At 39.4% G+C, this 11,087-nt stretch overlaps 1 protein-coding gene across 1 annotated transcript in view; it reads left to right on the top strand.

Moving 5' to 3' along the window:
• Positions 1-11,087, top strand: part of SPATA5 (spermatogenesis associated 5) — a 170,397-nt gene that overhangs the window by 82,347 nt on the left and 76,963 nt on the right. The gene's annotated exons all lie outside the window — the stretch shown is intronic.

Genomic DNA, 11,087 nt, shown 5'->3' with positions numbered 1-11,087 from the left:
CCACAATCTGAATTTGTAAAATAAGTTGTGTTTTTAACAGAATTTTATATTAAGTGTTTGATCCATAAGCATGAGGAGATAAATATCAGTATTTCTCAGACTCAGAAGGCTAATTTTAAGTCTTTGTTTTATGCACCCAGATGTTTTGGATTTACTGGGTCTGCACTGAAAACTGTGGGTGAATTTGGCCCAGAAACTACATGCTTGATCATCAAAAGTTGTGTTATCTAATGAGAAAGAAAATTTTCATGATAGATGGAATAGTCCCTGAGCTGTCCAGTGGTTCCCAAAGTAGCACACAGGAGAACTGCTGGTCTTGGCTTTCCTTTTCATTTCAAGTTAACAGGAAAAGAACAAATGTGTGGAGATAAAGGCTGTATCCTCCAAGGAAGTTCTTTGATCCTGTCGTGGCTATCTCAGTGTAACTCCTTACGAGGACACTTGTATTCCAGGATGAAGATTCCCCTTTTTTCTGTGTACAAAATACAAGCAGAAGAGAGTAAGGAGCATTAATCCTGGAATTCAAGTGTCCCAACAGGATTAGCATAGCCATTAATGTCTCTGTAGACAAACCTGAGAGGAGAGAGAGAGTTAAAGCAATCTGTATTCTCTTAATTTTCTTTTTAAAGCTCAAAACACTCACTGCCATGCCCGAGGCTAAGTTCAGAGTTGAGGGATGCTTCATTGTGAGTGTTTTTCTGTACCTGCCATTCATTGCCCCTTCGGTATCACAAAGAGGTATCACACCCAAAATCTGCAGCAGGCTGTTCACCTGTCCCAGTCACAGGCGCTGCTGGGAGGGAGTGTTTGCTCTCAGGTGGGGTAAGACGAGATCTGTGCTGCCTCACTTCCAGAGCTCGGGGTTATGTAGCATGTACAGTCATTCCCAACTTGCTTTTTTTGTTTTGCTCATCAGTGCAGACGTGTTCTTAAGGACAGAAATCACTGTGGCCTGAATAAGAGGGAAGCTGCTGACAGCTTTACTGCTCTTTTTTAATTGCTGTTATTCTCTGCGAGCAGTGTGGCTTTTCCAAAAGTAGTTCTGTGGAATTCAGTGGAATTCTGAAAATCATATCCTGAGTGTTAAAAAGGTGCTCTATTTTATTGGTAAATGTTTCTTACTTTTTTTTTCCCCTCTCAAAATTATGCTAATGGGGAATTTACTGTTCACTTTTTGAGCATTTACTACTCTGAAGTAGTCCCCACTCTGCTTCGTAGTTGACATTCTAATTTGAACACAAGTACTAGGTTTTTAGGAATACTGGATTTTTAACAGTAACAGCTTGAATTTTAAATTATTTTTCCAAACACACATACAGGCAAAAGAATATCCCTGCTTTATAAAGAATTGGCAGAATAGACCTCAATTGTCAGTCATGGGAGCATTCTGAAACCTGTGTGACAAATTCAGTTATATTGAGGGCGTGATATTTTTCCCAGGTTTTCATGTTTTAAGGATTCTTCTGAAGCTGATTCTATTTGTAATCCATACACCATGTATGGAGCACTGTCCTTTATTCTTTATTACACTCTGCAGGCTGTTGATTACATGTACCTTTTGAGTCTATCCTCTGGCATCCTGGAGCATAAACAAAGCTGCAGACACTATGTTTTCCTCTCCCAGCAGCATGATGTGTTGTGAATTAACCAAGTAGCCTTGGGTTCTACTTGAGTTTCCCCATTGTTGGAAAAGCAATTTATTCCTTTAATGAGACCGGAGATTAAAGATTGAATTAAAGGGAAAGTGTGGGTTGATACAAAAACCAGTTAATAAATAAGTTAAATTACTGGTCTTTTCAGTTTTAATAGCCAATGAGGTGTTTGCTTTCTTTTCACAGTGCTTAATTGTTGGGAATGATTGCTTTTTTATGGTTATAACATCTAAGGAATACTGTGCCCTTAGTTTTTCATAACTGAGAAACCACTGAACTAAAAAAGTAGGCAGCTCCAGAAGTGGGAATGTGTGATTTAGGAAAGATCATGTGAAGATCCTGTGGTTTAGAAAAGATCAAGCTGTGAGGAGGAGAAACCACCCATTTTTCTAGAGTAGTATAAAAAGATTCACCGCAGGAGGGATATTTTGAAGCCATATCTAACTGTTCAGTGAGCCTCTTTAGCTGTTAGGCATACAGCCACATGGAAATTTAAACTGGGAAACCAAACACAGCTCCCAGATGCATCCTAGAAACAATTAGATGTTGGCTAATGGACCTTATTTCTGTCTCACTCCTGTCTACTGCGCTTATCCTTTGCCACCCTGCACTTTTTCATATCCTGAAGGGAGTTTTATCTCACGGCGGGGTGCTTTATCTTCTGTTACATGGGTGCCTACCCCTTGCAGCTCCTCGGGGAACATGTGTCTTTTCCCCTTCCTCTTCCCTGCACCTCGCTCCTTAGGAGAGGGACAGTTCAGAGCCAGCTGCTCTTATCAGAAATTCACACAGTACCTGGCAGTAGAAGGGCAAAGCCTTTGAAGTTGTGTGTAGGAAGGAGCAAGGACCCTCTTGGGACTCTGGTGTGTGTTTCCTAGGCATGGCCACAGGCTCTGAAGTCATGGATAGCGGGAGGGAGCCCCTTTTAGCCCCAGGTGTGTGGGCAAGAAGTCAGCCCGCAGGTGGAGGAAGCTGTGGCACTTCTGAGCCATCTGGCACAGGTTAGGCATGCTCATGGGTTTCGCTCCTCTTAGTCCCTTCTAGAGGTACAGCAGAGAATCAGCCATGGCCCAGGCCTCCTTTGTAGTTGCAGAGGAAGTTGCTGGCTGGAGATAAGGCTTCTGAAGATCCGGCCCGAGTCAGACTGGATGTCTGGCACTAGGCTGCAGCTGCGCGAGGAAGTCCTTCGTCATCAGAGTGAAATGAAACGCAGGTCAGAGACTATGGGGTCAGAAGACAAAAATTGCTAAGTTAGCTTGAAATTCCAGGTCAAAAGTTTCTCCTCCTTTCATTAAACATAGCAAAAGGCATTTCTGATTGCCAGGGATACTGATAATCTAGAGATCCAGATCCTTTTGTACTAGGCTTTGCACTGCTGCCTGTGCTCTGAAGAACTTTCTTGGGATTGAGACTGGTACATTACAACATTATTCCCTGGGGTTTTGTGCAAGAAAATGGACATATTTTAAAGAAAAAAAAAGTACTGAAAACCATGGTATTGCAATTTTTTTACTCTCTTTTAAAATTATTTTACCTAATAAAAAATTAATTGATCATATGCAGGGTGAGCAAAACCCTGTATGTTGCAGAGCCCACTGTCTCATAACTGAAACCATCCTGGAAAGGAAAGGGGGATGTTCTCCTTGAGACCATTCTCCTTCTCCCTCTTCACTGTGCTCTTCTAGATTTGTCTCCCTCTCAGTGGCTTCTCTTCTTCACCTTCTGTCCTCTCCTTGCCCAGGAGTTACCTCAGGGACATGAGCATTTGCCCTTATTGGAGTTTCAACCATTTTTTAGCCTCTTTTCCCCACTCCCCTGCAAAATTGACTTGCTGTTGGTCTGTAAACCACCACCAGGTTGTGTTTGTCTCTTGAATGGTTCAGTTTACTGGCTTCAAAGATCTGAATGACTTGGCTTTCTGAATCATGTGGCTGACATATCCTCTTCAGATTTTTGTTAGCAGTCCAAATAACAAATAATAATAGTAAGATGCATTTGCAGTCAAAGTACAGCATGTTATTTTTTGGAGGCACTCTCACCGCTGCCATTCTGTCTCATTGTGTACAACACTGTATTTTTTTCACGTTTAAATGTTTTGGTTCCATCTAAATTAAAGCATACAACAGCCTTCTCTCTCAGACAGTGGTCTTTTTTAATGATGTTTAGCCACGTACATTGGTTCATCCCTTTGAATTTACCTTTCCAATTTACTATTACCTGTCCTTGTTTGTCTGTGAAGTAACTTCTTGATGAGACTGCAACCCAGTGGCGGCTTGCCAATATTTTCTTAGTTTTTCTCGGAACATTCAGTTTAGGAAGCGGACTAATTAGCACGTAAACATTGTTTAGCAGAAGAACTCCAATTAGCACTGTTTGGCCTCAGCGATAAACAAAGTTTAGATGCACGTCAGTGTTTGTCCTAACAGTTTATAAAGTCCATTTTGTGGTCCTAGGGGACAGCACACAGCAGATACATTAAATAGTCACTGCAATCGAGGCCATGAGAAAAAGCTTGCTGTGTCAACCTTAATAGGCTGTGCATGATACATTAGTGAGCTACTTTGGAAGCTTTCCATTAATCTTAATTATTCTGAAATACTAACTAAATCTTTACAAATATGTCTTTTTCTTGTTATTGTCTGTCTGCTACCATAGGAAAAAAAAATACGACACACTCTTCAGTCCTTGTAAACAAATGGAATTTAGGTTTTCAATGTGTATTTTTGTGTTGTCACTATATTTTTTCCATGTTTTGTTAAAGCCTAAAACTAAGCTAGATTCTTATCAGTACAAGCATAGGCAAGCTTCTTTTCCCCAAGAAAATAGCTATCCTCATTTTGGCATGATAAAATTAATACTGATAAATAGGTGAGATAAGCTTGGACTACCCTTATGGTAGTATTGCAGGTAGCCAAGTGTAGGAGCATGCACTTTGTGGTTCTAAGGGAGGGATGCTTGTCCAGCCATGGTGGGCTTATCTGTAAGAAACTGAAGACTAGAAGGTGGTTGAAGTGTAAAATAATCATTCCTCCTTCCCTGTTCCACATGCCTTAGTTGCAGTTTGGTTGGCTTTTTTTCTGGTTGTCCTGTAAATTCCTTGAACCTGTATATGAGCAGAGGAATTGGAGAGAGTGAATAACTTCATGTGCCCATCTCTTGTGTTGGGACTTTTAATTTATTATATAGGCAACTGGCCCAGAGGTTGAGTCCAGTAGTGATATCTTTAGATCATAGTTCGTATTAGATGACTAAAGTTAATACAAAATATTCTATGTGTACTAAAAATACTTGAACTAATTGGTGTAATCCTAACTCTGCATGAGAGAAGGATGCATGGAAGCAGCTGCTGATGTTTTGCTGGATTAACTCTATTTGTATTCCAGAAATTACTATAACTAGAGGATCACACAAGACAGGTCTATTCTTAGCTGTTTAGTGGCTTCAAAATCTCTCTATTTGCTCCTGACAGCAGTACACAGACCACAGAGGCAGCCCAAAGAAAATCAGAGTTTTCTGCTGGAAATCTTTCCAACCAATTGAAGGGCATTGTTAGAATGTCTAATTCCTATTTCATCAATCAGTTAACTGAAAAATAACAGATGCAAATAAAGGAAAACTGTTTCCTTTCTCCTTTAGACAATGAGATAGATCCAAAACTTCTAGACAGCCATGCAAGGGTGTCTGTTCTTCACTCCAGGGTGCTGGATTGCGTGTATATTACTTGTCATTAAACAGTGCAGGATGGGGAGCTGCCCTTTCTCTCAGCCCTGGGTGGTTAACTGAGAGAGTGAAATTGTCCACTCACCAGGGGAGGGAGGAAGCTAACCCTAACACTTAACTATTTATTGTACTTCAGCGTCACCCATGCTCTGCCGTTGCAGCTTCCTTGTGTATGGAGTCAGTGGATGGCATTCTTGGTAGTCCAGCTGCAAAAGAATCATGTTCCTCAAACTGAATTTTTTTCAGGTTTTTATTACAGTTGGAGAAAATCCTTCCTCCAAAAATAAACATCAGCATTTACTGTTGTTGCTGTAGAGGATGGGATGTGATTGGTGACATGGTTTAAGTTACTTGTTAGCTTTAACTAAACACATTCACATTTTCTGTTTTTTCCCTTTTATGAGTATTTTACTCTAATATATTTTCTAAGTTACTGCATCTCATTCCCTAATGTTCTTCCATTGTCTCCCTCTTTCCCTTTTTCTTTCTCTCATTACTTCTTCACTGACAGGCCAGATTTTGATTTAACAGTTTTGTGGTTGATACTTTACTCAAACACTTGAGGAATTATCAAGTGAATGGTGCCAAGGGCCTTTAGAAAGATTTCCTCCTCGGAAGTTTTTTTGTCTCCTACAAATAGATTCAATAAATTAACTTACAATTACATTAATTAGAAAATAATAGACTCTTCCTACTTGCCGTCATATGAAGATACTTCAGAGGAGTAGCTGTGTATCATTTAAAATTCTTTATTTGGTCTATAGTAGTGGAGTCCTCTATGAGTTTGGCACATCTAAAAAGAAGTCTTTCTTTATATACCATGTGAAAAGGTGCACAGAAATTAATTTCATTTCAGATGTACAAATTTTCTAATTATTCCCATTTACAAACTTAGTTCTCACTTGCAGGGAACTGATAAAGGGTGTCTCATTAACTTCAAATTTGGTCAAAGTTTTTTTTTGTGTTGGGGGTTTTTTGGTTTCTTTCTTCTTCTTTCAATTTACAAGGGACCGCTCTTGGGAAATATTGCAAAGATCAGGTTAAAAATGAGCTGTGATAAAAAAGGTCCCATAAAAGATGGGAGCTGATTGATGGCAAGGTAAATTGATAAAGATTGGTCTCACATTAGAAAGTAAGTTAACTGCGTGATTTTTCTTGAGGTCTGCTGTTCCCTTGGGCCTTGGAAATTTTATTGGGGTTCTAATACAAAATACACCCCTGATTTAATTCCAGCACGTGCCAGGTTAGCGTTGTATACTTCTCCTGCAGGTTTTAAAGAGATTGCAGATGTTTTGTTTTTTGTTACACTTGCAATCTTAACTGTGGAGCTGTATTCTGGAATATACCTTTGTGAAAAAATAAATGTGTGTAGCAGAAAAAATACAAGCCATTAGTGGAAAGCCTGTGAGCAGTACCTAAAGATACAGATGATTCTCTCCACTAAAATATCTCAGGAGCTTACATTCATACAGTCATGGATGGTGTTTATACATCTAAGAAACAGGTGAAGCAGTGAGCAGCTGCGGCAGCGCAGGCTAAACCGTATGGGAAACTCAGAGCAAACTAAGAATTACACCCAAGTATCTTCAAGTCCAGTAACCAATTTTGCTTAAACTACTCTTTTATGCTTTTTCCCCCTCCCTGTTGGATTTTTTTGAAAAGTCAGCTATAGAACAGGACTCTAGTGAATTGAGCAACAACTCATTTCCTTTGCAATCACCAGGAAATACACTGAGCAATTAAGGGTGGCTGGATGGGAAAAGGGCTTTCATTTCACTGAGACACAAAAGTTCCCAGGCTTTCCTGGCTTTTCAGCAGCCTTCCAGGTGGTCTGACTTGGAGCTAAGTCCCCCATGTTCCGATGTCCATAGTAGCAGCAAATTTGAGGAAACAGCACTGATGTCTTGAAGGATTTAATTTTTTTTTCTCTGTGTTTCATTTTTTAACAGCTCTTTTACAAATCTCAGCTTCTATTTCCTACCTGTTTCTTTATTATCTAGATAAAGAGCAAAGAACTTCCACCAACAGCCTACAGATTCACAGAGAGTAGTTCCTTGTTAAGAAGGAATATCTCCCAGTAATCCTTGAATTCTCAATCTCTGTAAATATTAACAAGTATGGTGCTATGTTTTAAGAGAAGGTGACCATCTGCTGATTCTGTTTTGCATAGAGATCCTCAGTTGCTGTTTTTCTTTCAAATGTTGACCTAGAAATGTAACATTTCCCCACAATGTGAGCTCCATGTGACAGCAAGTTGTAGCTTGTTGAAATGCACTATGCCCACTAGTGTAAAATGAGAGTATCAGTATTTCATGTGGAAACATGACTTTGGCTTGAAACTGATACAACAGATTTACAAGATAAAAAATGTGAAAACTCCAGCAAGTCCTAACAAAATACTCTCTTTAAGTAATGCACACTAAGTAAATATTATTGTTTATTGCAAACATTTTCCCTATTAGAGTCTATTTTTGCTGTTTACTTCTCTAGGATCTGAATAACAAAGCCAATAGTATTTTCTAGGAGACAAAAAAAAAAAAAAATTCTGAGTTTTGTATCTCTTTTAAAAGTTCAGAGTTTCTTTTTTCGTTGCTGATTTATTCAAACTGAAAAAAACTCAATTACAGACATATCCATATCTGATAATGTGGCCTGAACTTCTGGTCCCTTGCCTCTGTGGTTGAAAACTCACTATCTGCTATTAAAAGAGATCTCGCAGTCATAATAGATGCCAAATTTACTGAGCTTTTTTGTTCACTTGCTGATTATACTCTGGATTTATTTATTGTTGAGGGGTTTGTGTGTGTGGTTGTGTGCACGTGTGGATTATCTCAATGTTGTGTCCTTTCCCTCCCTTATTTTAATGTTCATGCCATGGCAGTGTTTTCACCACAATTTGGAATTCTGTTTGAAGTCCCTAGCCAAATACCACTGTTCTAAATGTTAATTCTCGTCTGAACAGCGGTAGAGTTCCTGTGTCCTTCCTCTCCGAGGCTCTTAAGTACACTGTGATCTGTAAGACTCATCACAGGATTAAGGAACAAGAAGTGCTAATCTGGGTTTTACCCCTTCCTGGCTCTGTAGTTTAGGCTGCCTGTAAAAGGAGAGAGCTGACCTGAATTTCTCAGAGGTGTGGGGTGAGGATTAACTGCAGACACAAATTGTTGCATGGGTTCCTGGGAATGTTTCACCAAGATTTTCAAGTGGTGTAAGGTGGTGCAGTTCAGCTGAACTAAGCAGAAGCGTGCATATTGCTACAAAAAATATGTAATTGTTTGAGGGAAATAGATTTGAAATGTTTTTAGCCCTGTAAAATGCACAGGAACAATTTCACTTGTATCTCTCTGCTCAAAATACATACCAGATTTTAAGATTTGCCTGCACCTGTTTTGCCATCCAATCCAATTAGGATTTTCTTTCTAAAAGGGAGCAGTGTAGTTTGTTACCTGGAATTGTAAAAATAGAGATTGGTGCCTTATTCTCCATCAGCAAAATGTGTCATCAGCCTTCAGCATAGAGTTTTGAATGCAGTTCCCAGGAGGCCTCAACTATGTGAGACATCCAAAGGCTCTGATGCCATCAGCTGGAAATCCTGGCCCAGAAAAATGTTTGTGTATTTTAATTTTCCACCTCAGTTTTCAGTAGGTACTCCACTTTACAATATTATTTGTTAGCTGGAGGTAAGTGCAGGAAAATACGACCGCTGTGGAAAGCTCTGTAGCTTTTGTGGAGGTTTGATAGCATTGGACACAGAGAAATCTGTACTCCCAAAGTAGTGTTAATATCATTGAAACACCTGAATTTTGTATAATCTCCTGTTTTAGAGAGCAAAAGAGAGAGAGGGTGCTCTATACATGTGCACATAATAAATGTCAGTCTGGTTTATTCCTTCAGAATTAATGTATGTGGGACTGGAACTTCTGTAAAAGGCATTAGCAGGGTGAATATTCTTGCCAATGCCACATTTGTGTGATTGATGAATGATGTCTCGGTCATGAAGCCCTTGAGGAACAGAGTGCAAATAGCAGAATCTTTTTTTTTTTTTTTTTTTAATACTTACTCTTTCAGAGATTTTACAGGTAAACCTTTAAATAGAGTAGAATTTTTTAAGTGTTGTCTTTTGACCACAGTGTACAGGGTGCTACATTTCCTTCTCATGAGTTCCTGTTTGGGACAGACAAAGCAGATGTTTGGCTTGGAAGCAGGCTTTATTTGGCGTGGTGGCAGGAAGCCCTGAGAGATTTGCTATTGACATTTAATCCCTGATGTTTCTGTAGATTGAAAGAACATTTTTTTTCGTTATTTCTCTTTTTTTTTCCTTTTTTGTTGCTTGCTTGAATCTATGTAAAATGAACTGAACTCATAATACATATTTGGCAAGGGAGCTGGAAACACTGTATTCTGTTTCTTATAATCTTGACAGTCTTAGTCATAAATCCCAGTCCCCTGATGCCTCTGATCACAGTGAGATTTTTTTTTTTGCAGGTGTTTAAAACGTGAAATTAGATGTTTCCCCCAAAGCTGTATGTCTGATCTCCATCACTGCAGCAATCTGACTCAAGGGCCTGTCCTCCAAGTCATTCTGGCTTAGGGAAGTTTCTTCCTGCATCTGGCCCATGCTTTGTGTTAATCTGTACTAATCTGCATTAATATGTATTAATATTAATCTGTTTTAAAATTAGGAGGAAAAAAGAAGGGGGGAAAGCAGCTGAGAAGATAACTGGGCTGCAAAGGCAACCAAGCTGATTTGCATGAAAATACTGGAATGAAGTACTGTTTTAATAAATTCCAATGGTTTTTCTGTAAAACCTCCAGGATGTTTCACACATAAAGTTGTTCTGTAGAGATTTTGCTGCAAAAATCTTAGGTGTTAGAAAAAGAACTTCACCTGTTTTTCCGTTACTTGCATTTTCACACCATGGACTTTTTCTTTTCTGGGTAATAATCTTGGTTTGTGGAGGCCACGAAACTGCCCCTCTGTTTTCTCTCACCTGGGGTTCAGGCGATGATGATCCGAGCATTCCTGTGCTGTGCTGGAAGCAATGGAGTGATGCTCTGTGCATTTATGTGCAGCAGATTTGAATCCTGCAAAAGTAAAGTTACTGGGGAGAAAAGCAAACCCATAGAAAGATTCAGCTAGTGAACTTCATTTTGGGTCAATACCTGGAATACTTCATTTTTAGCGGACTGGATTGAGGTGGTTTCGTCTTCAGAGCTGCTTCAGCTTGAACTATGTCTCAGATGGGAATACGTGAGGGCTGCTTCTATTGTAATAGGAGTGCTTTGGAACCAGAATATAACTACTGCTATTAGGCAGTCAACAAAAATTTTAAATGCCTTTTGTTCTTAAGGGTATTTTTATAAAATCTTAACAACCCGTGGTTTCCCGTTTAATTTGAATATAGCTTAATTCACCAGCTTGCCTTTCAAGATGGTCCTGGATTTACCACCTGAGCCACAACTTCCTTAATGTCATGCCAGAGTAGTTTTAAGGGAAGGATATATTCAAATAATGTGGAAAATGTGTCCAAGAGAATGAGTGTGTGATAGCTCTCGGGTTACAGAGTGCAGCGGAGTCTGCAGGAGAGGGACATGTATTACCCATTAACACTTTACAGAAATGAGTCCTGCAAAAATAGTTACTGACTGGAAAGAGGGGAAAAAAGAAGGCTAATTATTTTTCCTCACTAGTTCTATGTTTCACCCATTCCTTCT

The sequence above is a fragment of the Corvus brachyrhynchos genome, unplaced genomic scaffold (genome assembly GCF_000691975.1).
Source record: "Corvus brachyrhynchos isolate BGI_N302 unplaced genomic scaffold, ASM69197v1 scaffold105, whole genome shotgun sequence".
NCBI classification, from domain to species: Eukaryota; Metazoa; Chordata; class Aves; order Passeriformes; family Corvidae; genus Corvus; species Corvus brachyrhynchos.
This window is presented reverse-complemented; position numbering and strand designations above follow the sequence as displayed.